This window comes from Prunus avium, chromosome 8, assembly GCF_965620075.1.
Source record: "Prunus avium chromosome 8, drPruAviu1.hap1.1, whole genome shotgun sequence".
NCBI classification, from domain to species: Eukaryota; Viridiplantae; Streptophyta; class Magnoliopsida; order Rosales; family Rosaceae; genus Prunus; species Prunus avium.
The window spans coordinates 35713227-35727343 of NC_142291.1; the positions used below are offsets into that span (position 1 = coordinate 35713227).

General features: G+C 39.1%; 1 pseudogene; it reads right to left on the bottom strand.

The window, feature by feature from the left end:
• Positions 1 to 9667: 9667 nt before the first annotated feature.
• LOC148292652 (putative polygalacturonase At1g80170) lies at positions 9668 to 11227 on the bottom strand (annotated as a pseudogene).
• Between the last annotated feature and the right edge of the window lie 2890 nt (positions 11228 to 14117).

Consider the following 14117-nt stretch of genomic DNA (forward strand, 5'->3'; position numbering starts at 1 on the left):
GAGTCCGCATGAGGTTGGGTTCTGCTACCTCCAGAGTGCGATAGGGAAGATAATTGAGAGCAACCCTTCCTCCCAGAAAACGTGGAAACTGCACTAGTTCTATGCCTCGGGGTCATGGGAATTCGCGGAAGGGGTCGAGTCGATGTGTCTTAAGATACACAGGCGCTTTAGAATGCCAGGTCAGGCTGATATGCGGGATTCGTCAATTGAGCCTATTTTGCCTTTTCACATACACACAATGTGCATGCACATTTGCATTTTTATTTTTGTTTTTCTTTTAGTGTCCTTGCTGATTGACATAAGTAGTACACTTTTGCAGTCAAATTGGAACGAGCCCAGCTGTCCGCAGTCGAGCAGGAGCAGGTGGACCAGATACTTGCGTTGCCTAGTACCGAGAGGGCTGCAGATAAACTTCTTGCAAGCAAAGGCCTAATCAGCACCGCAAGTGAGTTTTGCAATTTTATGATAAGTGTAGTCAATTTGGTTGGTCTTGGACTTGGACTCAGTTGTCTCATGTTTGTTGTCTCATATGTGTTAAACAGTGATGAGGCCGACCCGAAGTGACCCTGCCATGCAAGCGAAGCTAATGAAGATGGCCAAGGGTTTGTCTGGGGGTTCCCAGCCGACCCGGGTTGGGGCGTCTCCCCGTATGTCCGTGGCTCGGAGCCAAGCACCCGTTACAACCGCCAGCCCTGCTCGGGGAGGTCAGAAGAGGCGAGCAGAGGAGCAATTACCCCGAGATATGGGAAAGAGGCGGTCGGAGGAAGAGATGAGGAGGGACACTGGGAAGAGGTCAAATGGATCTGCTACTGCAGAAGGACCGAGAAGGGTGAGTGTGGACCCCATAAGCGGTCCATTAGAGCCATGGACGGACGGGGAGGTGGCGCTCGGTGCGCATCAGGAGGCGGTAAGGCGCATTCTGAAGGTGAACGTGGTCGAAGGGCTGTTCACCGAGGAGATGGGTTACAGTGGAATGACCATGTCTGCTTTGGAGGATCAACTGAAGGTATGGTAATTTGTCACCCCTCCTTCTGTCTTTCTCTCCTTAATGTTCTTGTTTCTTACCAACTCCTTGGTGTAGGCAAGCATGAAGTTGTTTATCGCTGCTCAGAATGTGGATGCTCATTGCAAATTTGACCGAGGTAAGCAGGACGAGCAAGCCGTGACAGTTGCCGAGCTGAAGCGGACGATAGGGGAGAAGGCGAAGGTGGAAGAGAACTGGAGCAGGTGCGGAGTCACCTAGAGGAGGAGGACACCAAATGAAAAACAAAAGATGGCGCAAAGGATACTCGGTTTACATTGGCGCGGGATCTACATAGCCAGGCGCAGGCTCAGGTTAAAACATTGGCGCGGGTTTACATTCCCTGACCTTCTGTAAGTACGCAACAAAACAGAGCAGAAAACCTAAAAGTACAAAGATTGGCTACCAACCATACCTTCTATTTTGGAACCAAACCTTAACTCATTTAAAATAAGTAAGTACGACAGGAAAGCAAAGTGTTGTATTTGGGGTTCGTAAGTGTAATATGCTCACCTTCAGACTTCAGAGAGCAGCACATAATTGCATCTTAGTGATGCCACAAGGATTTGAGGATGGATTCACCTCCTTCATTGGAGGATTTGAGCAGCTCCACACCCTAACGGCACCTGCACCATCTTCTACCCTAAACGATGGAGCCCAAACCGAATTGTCATGAACGGTGGTCATCTAGGATGAAATTGAAGGAGCGTAATGGATAGGTAAAGGAGATACCAGTTGACAGGTTATAAAGGAGAGAAGAAAAAAAAACATAAAATTTCATTCAAAACTGAAACTAAATACATTTAGGGAAAGGAAATACACGTGTCTCCATCAGTGAGCATCCTAATCCTAACAAAGCCATCAAAATCCTAACAACAAAAAATTTCATTCAACGCTGAAACTAAATATATTTAGGAAAAGGAAATACATACACGTGTCCCCATTAGTGAGCATCCTAATCCTAACAAAACCATCAAAAGAAATCCTCATAACAAAAGAGATTCATTGATCTAACAAAAGAAATCCTAACAAAGCCATTTCCAAGCCCTGTAACAACAGAAAATCCTAACAAAAGAGATTCGTTGATTCGTTGCTTCTCAACCACCACGCCGGCTCAGTCACGGCCACGACAGAGGACGACGACCACCACCACCACGAGGAGCGACGGTGGCTTGTCAAGTTCTTTCCTCCGCCGCCTTGACTATCTTTCTCTTTGCCTCAGCTCTGTCCTTTGCCTTATCTCTCCCCACCTTAGTCTTAACTCTCTGCTCCTCAGCCTCTGCTCTCCTCAACGAATATAGAAAGGAGGAGAAGATGGAAAGGAGGAAAAGATGAAGAACTATACAGAAGCAAACACCCTTTCGGGCGAGGAGAACCAACGACTCTCAATGTTGGCAAATTAAGGATTGCTAATTGGCATTAGCCCTTAGCTCTGATACCATGTAGAAACTTTATATTCGATTATAGTATTTGAGATATTACAACCAATATTTATACACAAATTATAATATATCTTCCTAGTGGTTACACAATGAAAATGGAAAACACAATATATCCTAATAAAGGTTAATAACAACATAACAGCTAAAACACTAATGTATTGTCATTGAAAACCCTTAACTATGGTAACTCCCATAACCCCCTAACAAACCATCAAAAGAAATCCTCCTAACAAAAGAGATTCATTGATCTAACAAAAGAAATCCAAACAAAGCCTTTTCCAAGTCATGTGGCAATAGAAAATCCTAACAAAAGAGATTCATTGATTCATTGCTTCTCAACCACCACGCAGACTCAGTCACGACCACGACAGACGACCACGACCACGATCACGACCACGACCACGACCACCACGAGGAGCGATGGCGGCTTGTCGAGCTCTTTCCTCCGCTGCCTCAGTTATCTTCCTCTCTGCCTCAGCTCTCTCCTTTTCCTTATCTCTCCCCGCCTTAGTCTTAACTCTCTGCTCCTCAGCCTCAGCTCTCCTCAACGAATATAGAAAGGAGGAGAAGATGGAAAGGAGGAGAAGATGAAGAACTATACATAAGCAAACACCCTTTCGGGCGAGGAGAGCCAACGACTCTCAATGTTAGCAAATGAAGGATCGCAAATTTGTGTTAGCCATTAGCTCTGATACCATGTAGAAACTTTATATTCAGTTATAGTATGTGAGATATTACAACCAATATTTATACACAAACTATAATATATCTTCCTAATGGTTACACAATGAAAACGGAAAATCCATTATATCCTAATAAAGGCTAATAACAACATAACAGCTAAAACACTAATGTATTGTCATTGAAGACCTTTAACAATGGCACCTCCCGTAACCCACTAACAAATCATCAAAAGAAATCCTCATAACAAAAGAAATTCATTTATCTAACAAAGGAAATCCTAACAATTCCATTTCCAAGCCCTGTGACAACAGAAAATCCTAACAAAAGAGATTCGTTGATTCGTTGCTTCTCAACCACCACGCCGGCTTAGTCACGGCCACGACAGACGACGAAGACCACCGACACCACCACAAGGAGCGACGACGGCTTGTCGAGCTCTTTCCTCCGCCACCTCAGCTATCTTCCTCTCTGCCTCAGCTCTCTCATTAGCCTTATCTCTCCCCACCTTAGTCTTAACTCTCTGCTCCTCAGCCTCAGCTCTCCTCAACGAATATAGAATGGAGGAGAAAATGGAAATGAGGAGAAAATGGAGTACTATACAGAAGCAAACACCCTTTCGGGCGAGGAGAGCCAATGACTCAATGTTGGCAAATGAATGATCTCTAATTGGCGTTAGCCATTAGACCTTTAACTATAGTACCTCCCGTAACCCCTTAACAAACCATTAAAAGAAATCCTCATAACAAAAGAGATTCATTGATATAACAATAGAAATCCTAACAAAGCCATTTCCAAGCCCTATGACAACAGAAAATCCTAAGAAAAAAGATTCGTTGATTCGTTGCTTCTCAACCACCACCCTGGCTCAGTCACGACGACGACAGAAGACAGACAACGACCACCACCACCACCACCACCACCAGGAGCAACGGCGGCTTGTCGAGCTCTTTCCTCTGCCGCCTCAGCTATCTTCCTCTCTGCCTCAACTTTATCCTTAGCCTTATCTCTCCCGCCTTAGTCTTAACTCTCTGTTCCTCAGCCTTAGCTCTCCTCAACGAATATAGAAATGAGGAGAAGATGGAGAACTATACAGAAGCAATCACCCTTTCGAGCGAGGAGAGCCAACGACTCTCAATATTGGCAAATAAAGGATCGTTAATTGGCGTTAGCCATTAGCTCTGATACCATGTAGAAACTATATATTCGATTATAGTATTTGTGATATTACAACCAATATTTATGCACAAACTATAAGATATCTTCCTAGTGGTTACACAATGAAAACGGAAAACCCATTATATCCTAATAAAGGCTAATAACAACATAACAGCTAAAACACTAATATATTGTCATTGAAGACCCTTAACTATGGTAACTCTTGTAACCCCCTAACAAACTATCAAAAGAAATCCTCATAACAAAAGAGATTCATTGATATAACAAAAGAAATCCTAACAAAGCCATTTCCAAGCCCTGTGACAACAGAAAATCCTAACAAAAGAGATTCGTTGATTCGTTGCTTCTCAACCACCACGCCATTTCAGTCACGGCCACGACCGATGACGACGATGACGACCACCACCACCACCACGAGGAGCGACGACGGCTTGTCGAGCTCTTTCCTCCGCCGCCTCAGCTATCTTCCTCTCTGCCTCAGCTCTCTCCTTAGGCTTATCTCTCCCCGCCTTAGTCTTAACTCTATGCTCCTCAGCCTCAACTCTCATCATCTGTGCCTTGGCAATGCACCCAAAGCTGATGGCCGGCACCGTCTTGGAACCGACGGTGGCCACAGCAGCAGCACCAATTAGCCACGGGTTAGTCATGGCATTTAAGCCATTAGTAATGGAAGGAACCCAAGCCTTGATATCTTGAACAAGGCTTGGGATATCCTTAGTGAGTGTTGTCCAAAGACCAACCCTCTTCTGTCTCTATTCTTTCCATCTCTCTCTGTCTCCCCGTCTCTCTGTTTCTCTGTTTCTCCTTTCCCTTCTCTCCCTCTCTTTAATATATTGAATTCATCATATATCTCCCTAGAGTAGCTTAGTTGTTCTCCTTTGAAAAAGAACCAGAAAACATAGTGTGATCATCATGATATTTCTAGAAATGATTTTACACCTCGTTTGTTTTTTGTTTGATAAAAAGTGGAAAAAAAACCATTTCGGGTGTTATTCATTTAAGTTTGATTTTGGAATAAAAGGAGAGACGGCGCATAGACAAAGATCCATCCTCATTGGCTACTTGGACAATAAGCAATTTTAAGATAGTCAGAAAACAGCTCCTTTTTGCAGAAAATTTTCTTTTTTGTTTGCTAGAAAGTATTATGAGTTATTATTTTGGTTCCTTTGCAGAAATTGTTCTTCTTTTTTTGTTTGCCAAAAGGTATATTGAGTTATTATTGTGGAACTATAGTTTCGACAAGTTGAGGCAGATTGTGGAACTATAGCTTCAAAGGTTGTTATTTTTGTTTCAAATATATACATACAATTGCCTCGTGTATGATATTTAATTTTGCTTCCATATAGAATCATTATTTTTAGTCAACAATGATGGTTCATAACTTAACGCAGGCTACAATCAATTAAGTGACAATTTCATGGCCTTTTTGATTCATTCATTTGTTGTTGGTAGCTTACACCCCGGAAAGACGATATTATTATCTTGTCCCAACAGCCTCATCAAATCCCAGTATGTTTTGACAAGGTTAATGTCCAAATGTGTTTAAGTTTTTCTTAGATTTATGGCAGTGTTATGTTTCTTGTGTATATGTTTAGCATATTAAAGTTTCTAATTCTATTAAGGAGTGCTTTTCTCCTTCTAAAGTGAAGGAGTGGGCAGTTGTCGATTTGAATAACACAATTTCATGGTTGGACCTGGAGAGAGTCAAGAAGAAAAGGTTATTGGTATTCTACTTATGCGTGTCTGTGTTTGTGCAAATAATCTCACGGGAGAATATTCGCTCTTAGATCCTTCAACCTTCGATCTTCCTTCTCTCTCTTCCTCGATTCCTGTAAAAAAGACTGGAGTAAATAGACCACACCCGGGGATGCCTAAGTTAGTTCGAGTGTTTGTAGGAAAACAATAGCTAAGCAAAGGGTACGGAGTTGTATGTATGGTGTGAACCAAGCGGCCGGAGCCGTATGTGGTGGCCGGAGTTGTGTAGAGAAAATATGGAGAGTGGAGAGTGGAGAGGGAGAGAGAGCTTCGGGTATTTTTCTCGGGTATTAGGAGTAGGTTTAGATGTACCTTGAATGATGAATGAAGTCATCTATTTATAGAAGCCTCGGGACTAGGGTTTCGTAGAGATTGAGTGGGACTTGATTACATCCTTTTATTATGATAATATCTGAATAACACAATTTCATGGCTGGACCTGGATAGAGTCAAGAAGAAAAGGTTATTGGTATTCTACTTACGCCTGTCTGTGTTTGTGCAAATAATCTAACGGGAGAATATTTGCTCTTAGATCCTTCAACCTTCGATCTTCCTTCTCTCTCTTCCTCGATTCCTGTAAAAAAGACTGGAGTAAATAGACCACACCCGGGGGGTGTTGGCCAAAGGCCCTCCGATGCCTAAGTTAGTTCGAGTGTTTGTAGGAAAACAATAGCTAAGCAAAGGGTACGGAGTTGTATGTATGGTGTGAACCAAGCGGCCGGAGCCGTGTGTGGTGGCCGGAGTTGTGTGGAGAAAATATGGAGAGTGGAGAGTGGAGAGGGAGAGAGAGCTTCGGGTATTTTTCTCGGGTATTAGGAGTAGGTTTAGATGTACCTTGAATGATGAATGAAGTCATCTATTTATAGGCACCTCGGGGCTAGGGTTTCGTAGAGATTGAGTGGGACTTGATTACATCCTTTTATTATGATAATATCTGAATAACACAATTTCATGGCTGGACCTGGAGAGAGTCAAGAAGAAAAGGTTATTGGTATTCTACTTACGCCTGTCTGTGTTTGTGCAAATAATCTCACGGGAGAATATTCGCTCCTAGATCCTTCAACCTTCGATCTTCCTTCTCTCTCTTCCTCGATTCCTGTAAAAAAGACTGGAGTAAATAGACCACACCTGGGGGGTGTTGGCCAAAGGCCCTCCGATGCCTAAGTTAGTTCGAGTGTTTGTAGGAAAACAATAGCTAAGCAAAGGGTACGGAGTTGTATGTATGGTGTGAACCAGGCGGCCGGAGCCGTGTGTGGTGGCCGGAGTTGTGTGGAGAAAATATGGAGAGTGGAGAGTGGAGAGGGAGAGAGAGCTTCGGGTATTTTTCTCGGGTATTAGGAGTAGGTTTAGATGTACCTTGAATGATGAATGAAGTCATCTATTTATAGGAGCCTCAGGGCTAGGGTTTCGTAGAGATTGAGTGGGACTTGATTACATCCTTTTATTATAATAATATCTGAATAACATAATTTCATGGCTGGACCTGGAGAGAGTCAAGAAGAAAAGGTTATTGGTATTCTACTTACGCGTGTCTGTGTTTGTGCAAATAATCTCACGGGAGAATATTCGCTCTTAGATCCTTCAACCTTCGATCTTCCTTCTCTCTCTTCCTCGATTCCTGTAAAAAAGACTGGAGTAAATAGACCACACTCGGGGGGTGTTGGCCAAAGGCCCTCCGATGCCTAAGTTAGTTCGAGTGTTTGTAGGAAAACAATAGCTAAGCAAAGGGTACGAAGTTGTTTGTATGGTGTGAACCAGGCGGCCGAAGCCGTGTGTGGTGGCCGGAGTCGTGTGGAGAAAATATGGAGAGTGGAGAGTGGAGAGTGGAGAGGGAGAGAGAGCTTCAGGTATTTTTCTCGGGTATTAGGAGTAGGTTTAGATGTACCTTGAATGATGAATGAAGTCATCTATTTATAGGAGCCTCGGGGCTAGGGTTTCGTAGAGATTGAGTCGGACTTGATTACATCCTTTTATTATGATAATATCTGAATTAATGATATTATCTCATTAATTATAAGATAATACCCTATAATTAAGATATTATCCCCTTATTAGGATAATATCTCAATTAATAATATTATCTTATTAAATAAAGATAACAATCTCGTTCTCTTGGACCCTTGTAGTCCAAGGAGTTTGTGGTCACCCACCCTTGGATCTAATCTAAGGGTGGAGAAAAAACTTATTTTAAAATCCATATAAAGTTTTTTTTTTACTCTATTAGTTTAAAAAACACATTTTCTATAAAAATAAGGAAAAGAAAGAAAGAAACAAAACACGTTCTGAAACTTCCAGTCTATTTTCGGCAGTCAACTTGTAAGGCCCAAAACGTATACTTGTACTGCTCATATGGGAATACATTCTTCACAAAAGTTGTTCCAATGGGTGTCTATTATAACATATCCAAATTTGAGCCCCATTGGATACATATTGAAACCTCAGGCCTTCCTACACCATGCCTGGTTCAGAAGAATCGTTTTTTTTCCAGCAACCAAAAGAAAACCCATATGGGTTGGCAGCAAAAGGCAGCCATAATTGAACACCTTTGAAAACCCATGTGAAGAAAGCTTGAGGTGCAGCAGCTAAAGAATTGAAAAGAATGCATGAAGTGCGACACCCATGCCAAAAGAAGTATGGTATGGAATTGATTCCAACCACACTAACTTAGACAAGATGAAGTGGGAGTTATGGATTGTATTGGAATAGGAATGGTGGTGTTGGAATTCATCATGATGTTCCTCCTTCTTAGCCCTATAAATAGAGAAGTCTTCAAGCTTCAAAACACACACCAAGCTCCACAACTCTTGAGCTTTCTCTCCTTCCTCCAATTTTTCTAGTTCTAAATTTCTGTTTTAGTTTTATTTTATGGGGAACTAACTCCCTAGCTAAGTCTAGGGGGAAAGCTTTTAATATGAGTATGTAATTTTTATTAGTTTGATCCAAACTTAAGCTTTAATGTGATTTTGTAGTTTTTGTTCAAATGGAATTTGTAGTTTTCTTTTTTAATTAATTGATGAATGTTTGATAATCTATTCCTTGGGTTCAATCATGTTTTTCCCATTGTGTAGTAAAAACTTTCATGCTTTTAAAAGAGAAGAGAATTACTAAAGATTAATAGAATTTTGATGAAGTTTATTTTTTGATAATTTGTTGCCAATGGTACAAGTTATGCTTAGAATACTTCTAAAGGAAATTAAAAAGAGCTTTAATTATTTTGAACAACTACAATGGAAAATGTTTTGTGGATCAAATTAATAAGAGTTGCATGCTTATGTTAAAAGTGGAATCCCAATGCCTTAGTGTTTTAATCAATTGAATTTTCTTTAAATCAAATCTTGCATAAATCTACTTCTCAATCACACTTGTTCTTTTTCATCTCTGTTATTTTCTTTACACCGCTCTCTGTGGAAATGACACTCGGACTTCCGATCTACACTACTATACGACACCTTCCCTTGGGTTTTGCAAAGTGGTATTAACATTTTAGTTTGGATAGCTCAATGAATACATGATGAGGGAGTAGTTTCTAACGCTCTTTGTTTTGCCTGGAGAATTAAGAACCCTCTCCATGCTAAGTATGATAAGAATTCTATACCTGATTTAGACATGGCAGCTCAGAGTCGCAATAATATTGATCAGTTATTATTGGATTTGATACATTGTGCATCAATCCGGAATGCAATGTTAAAGGCAAAACCACTACCTCCCTGATGAACGTGTCACAAAAACCAATTTCAACCAACGACATATTAGTTCAGGTCAATAGAAAAGGAAAGGAGAAAAAAAGAAAAAAGGTACATATGCCTCGTGTGTGCATGTGAACAGAGAACTTAGAGAAGAAAATTCCCTGCCATGTTTTGATCCTCACTCCATTATCCGTGTTAGACAGGACCAATACATCACGCACTTGTGACCAAGAGTTTGATTTTCCCAAGCTTCCAATGCTTAAGAAGGCATTTGAAAATTAGTAAGGTGTACGTATGATTCCCATAGTGAAGCCTAAATGAAAGTAGAGATTTACCTTATGCCGTGACCAGGGCCACAAGCAATATTTATAATCCAGATTCGTGAAGAATTGCTGACTATTGAAATGCAGTCATCTCCTGGATTGAGTATAAGAACTTGATGTAAAATAATGAATGAGTTACAACTTACAATGCATATAGATATGCAAACTGGCACCAAAATCAACATCTAATTGCTAAAGGTAACAAGTAACAACCTTCTCTGCAACAACTCCAAAAAAAAGATATAGTTCTAGGATCAAGAACAATGAATAGATTCAAATTTAGCAACAGTTTTCTTGGATAACTAACCATGCTGTTCTTGACTTCAATGCCCCTTGATGCACTAATGTGGATTCCATCAGTATTGGGACTAACAGCAGGGGCCATCACTCTGAGATTGGATGCCAATACCCGCATACAGTAAGTGAATGCCATGTGCATTTGTTGACTACTGACAATCATAAGATCCTTGACCTTCAAATTCTTGCACTTATGGGAAGTAACTGCCTGGAATGCATTTGGTATCAAGGCCATGAAACCATCAGAAACAAAAAACTTTCTCAAGTGAAATAATGAAACAATTAAAGAAGATACAAACAATTGCTGGCTCTTAAATAAGAAAGCACTAACCGTTGGAGCATGTCGACAAGGCTGCCACAAACAAGTTAAGCCAATTTTAGACAGATGCAGGTAGAATCGTCTTTAAATGAAACATAAGCTTACAGGTTCAAGAGAGCAATACATTTGTTGAGTTGGTCTTGCAAGACCGCTCCTGTCCCATCCCATTGATTCTCCCTCCCCCTTTTAGGGTAAGGTGGTTCACTCCATGGAAATAAAACCATTTACGTGGATTCAAACCAATCCAAGCATCAGGATCTTTAGGAGCAACAATGTTACCAGAGATCTATTAAGACATGCAGTCTATTATAGTGAATGCAGGAAATTTTGAATGACAAATATCCACTGAACAATAGTTACATTATCGTCTAAATACCGCTAAATAGAAGGGATGTAAGAGAATTGATTCATACCATTAAAGTAACCTTTGATCGACACGGTCCTGCAATATCGACAGGGTGGACAAGGTAAGTGCTTCCAACGGGAATTACAATTCTCGTACGCGTGGGCAATGAACAAGCCATCTCCCAAGTATTTTTGAAAGCCTGAAGGGAATGGGAAAAAAATATCATTCCTGGACACGGGACTTCACTAATAGGTTTGTGCAAAATAATGCATAAGAATGGTGCCTGCTAAATTCTCACAAAATGAGGCTCCATAGCTATCTCATCATCAAGCATAAACACCTGTCGATGTCCGACATAAGTTATATATTAAAATTAAAAATTCTTGCTATAAAGATGACTGCTTCCTTCTGTCATCATCACTTTGGAGTTTTAAAACAGGGTAATGCTTTAAGCAACCTTCACTAAAGAAGCATGGTAAAATGATTGCAAATTCTGGTTCAGTCGATACACCAATTCGGGTTGATGAGGCATTGCTGAGTATCACTAGACCACGTTCGTCAATGCATGTTAAGAAACAAATTGATACCCTCTTTGTTTTTTTAATTGCTTAGGGCTTGTTTCGAAGTGATTTTGGAGATGCGAATAATCACTTTTATGAAGAATCATTTTTACCAATAATCACTTTAAGTTATTTTATCGTTATCTGCAAATACTGAATTGTGATAATCTCAGTGCTTTTTTGGATTTCAGCCTTGAAGATGATCTTCCTTTTATATATTAGGTACATATATGATTTATCCTTGACAATATACATGACGTTTGATTTGGGCTTTGCTTTTTCTTGGGTCTACGTTTTCATTGGCCCAAGATTGTTTTGTGAAAAAATAAAAAATAAAACTATTTAATTATATCCAGAATTGTGATATCCTACTTATAAAATTAAAAAAATTAAAAATTTGTCGGACCAAATCAACTGTGCAGTTGAAGCGTCCTCCCAAATCCCAATGGACAAGTGCTTGACTTGGTTTGATTATCAAATTTTAAAAAGAACTGATGAGTTGATTAATTTGGTCTTGATTTTGGCTTGACGTCGAACAAAGCCAGCCCATGCTTACCTTACAATATCACAAAGTCGCCAATATCAATTCTTCTATTCGGATGTACAAATATTATTATGGTGCAGACGTCATATATATTTTATTAAATATAAGTAGAGAATTAGCTTAGCATAATTGTGAGCTAGATGATGCCAAGCCAGGCTCGAGAGTAGGCAGGCTGTAGGGACATGAATTCTTTCTCCCATATTTTTGTAGTGGTTTGGATGTTTTACGCCGCTTGTTTCACCACTTGTGGTTTTGGACAGTGTATCAAAGTGCTCTATGTGTGTATATAATATGAAAATTTAATATAATTTAATTTACATTGTCTACTCTGTGCATAATAATTCACATGTTAATTCATATTTTATTATAACATAAGCAACAAAGCACTCCACCCAGCATCATCTGTAAACCATTAATTAAGTTACTCTCTCTCTCTCTCTCTCTCTCTCTCTCTCTCTCTCTCTCTCTCTCTCGTGTGTGTTTTGGCTTAAACTGAAGTCATCATCTGCTCTTTAATTTTGTTTAACATATAGTTATTATTAATTTCTTTTACTTACTTTGGGGTTTGATTTTTATATGTAGCTTACTTTCTATGTGCAGTGCTAAGTACAAGACAAGGGACAGACCAAAAGCAAGACAAAGCCAATTCATTACGTAAATGATTTTGTTTGCTTATATACAATATAATTTGGAAAGAATTATAAACTTTAGAAACCAATACTTTCATTTTATTATCTTCTCTTTTCTTTTGTCATTACCCTATGTATGTTAGTTTTACAAGTAAATGTGTCAATTCTCCTTTTCTAATAACCCTCCTCACATAATTAGTGATTCTCCTTTAAACAAAAAGATGGTCTGAGACGCCGGACGAGACAAAGCGAGAATCAAATTCTTGTTGTAAAATTAAACACCGACATCAAATAAGACACAATATAAGAGAGAAGACGAGAATTAAATTCCTGTTGTAAAATTAAATACCGACATCATGTAAAACATCGTAAAGAGACAAGACGAGAGTTAAATTCTTATCGAAAAATTAAACACCGACATCAGGTAAATCTTCTACGATTTTCACATTTGTTGAAATAGAAAGTGATGACAAGAGAATTACATTATAAAAAGTTGTGTGTTTGTCTTTGCACGCACACTTGTGCAATCAACAATCAAAGACAAGGCACCGCCCAATCAGTACAAAATGATTCGTTGTGTTCATTCGTGCTGCATAAGTGTGATTAGATTATGGACATAATATGTACACAAATTAATGACACAAAAGCTTTCTATTCAATTGCCTGCTGTACGTGCCTGATGTGTTTAGAAATGAAACCTACTTAATTAATTTGGCATTACATAGAACTCGTATATTTAATTAGTTTCTGAATTAATTAAATATGTATAAGCTAGATATATACGAATAGAAATTATATATGGCCCCGTTGGCTAAAACAACAATAATACATATAATTTAGTTTTTGTTTGCTATCAAATAAATTATTAAGAACGTCTAAGCGGGTTTTTGTTTACTTAATTAGTACTATTAGTTAAAATTTTGCAAAGGAAAATATATATTTATTGACAACCCTTCCAACAACCATGATTAGCGAAACTGATTGATATGAACTTCTAAAAACAGTCATATAACAATACTTAATTTGTTTGGTATAAAAAAAGAAATGATCACCACCCAAGAAATGTCTTTTTCAGAAAGAAGAAAACGCTAAAATGGTAATATTTTTTGAAAAAAATGGATGAATGAATCAGAATGATTTGGAATCTAAGAACATATATTTACAAGTACTCACTACTTTATAAAAACTCATATTTTAAAAAACAAATCATAATTTTTTATTTTTTATTTTTTGATAAGGACACCAAACATGCTCTTAATTTTTTAATGATAAAACTAAAATAACAAACACAACCACAACACAAAACCCGAGAAATATCAGGCAAGTAAAATATTA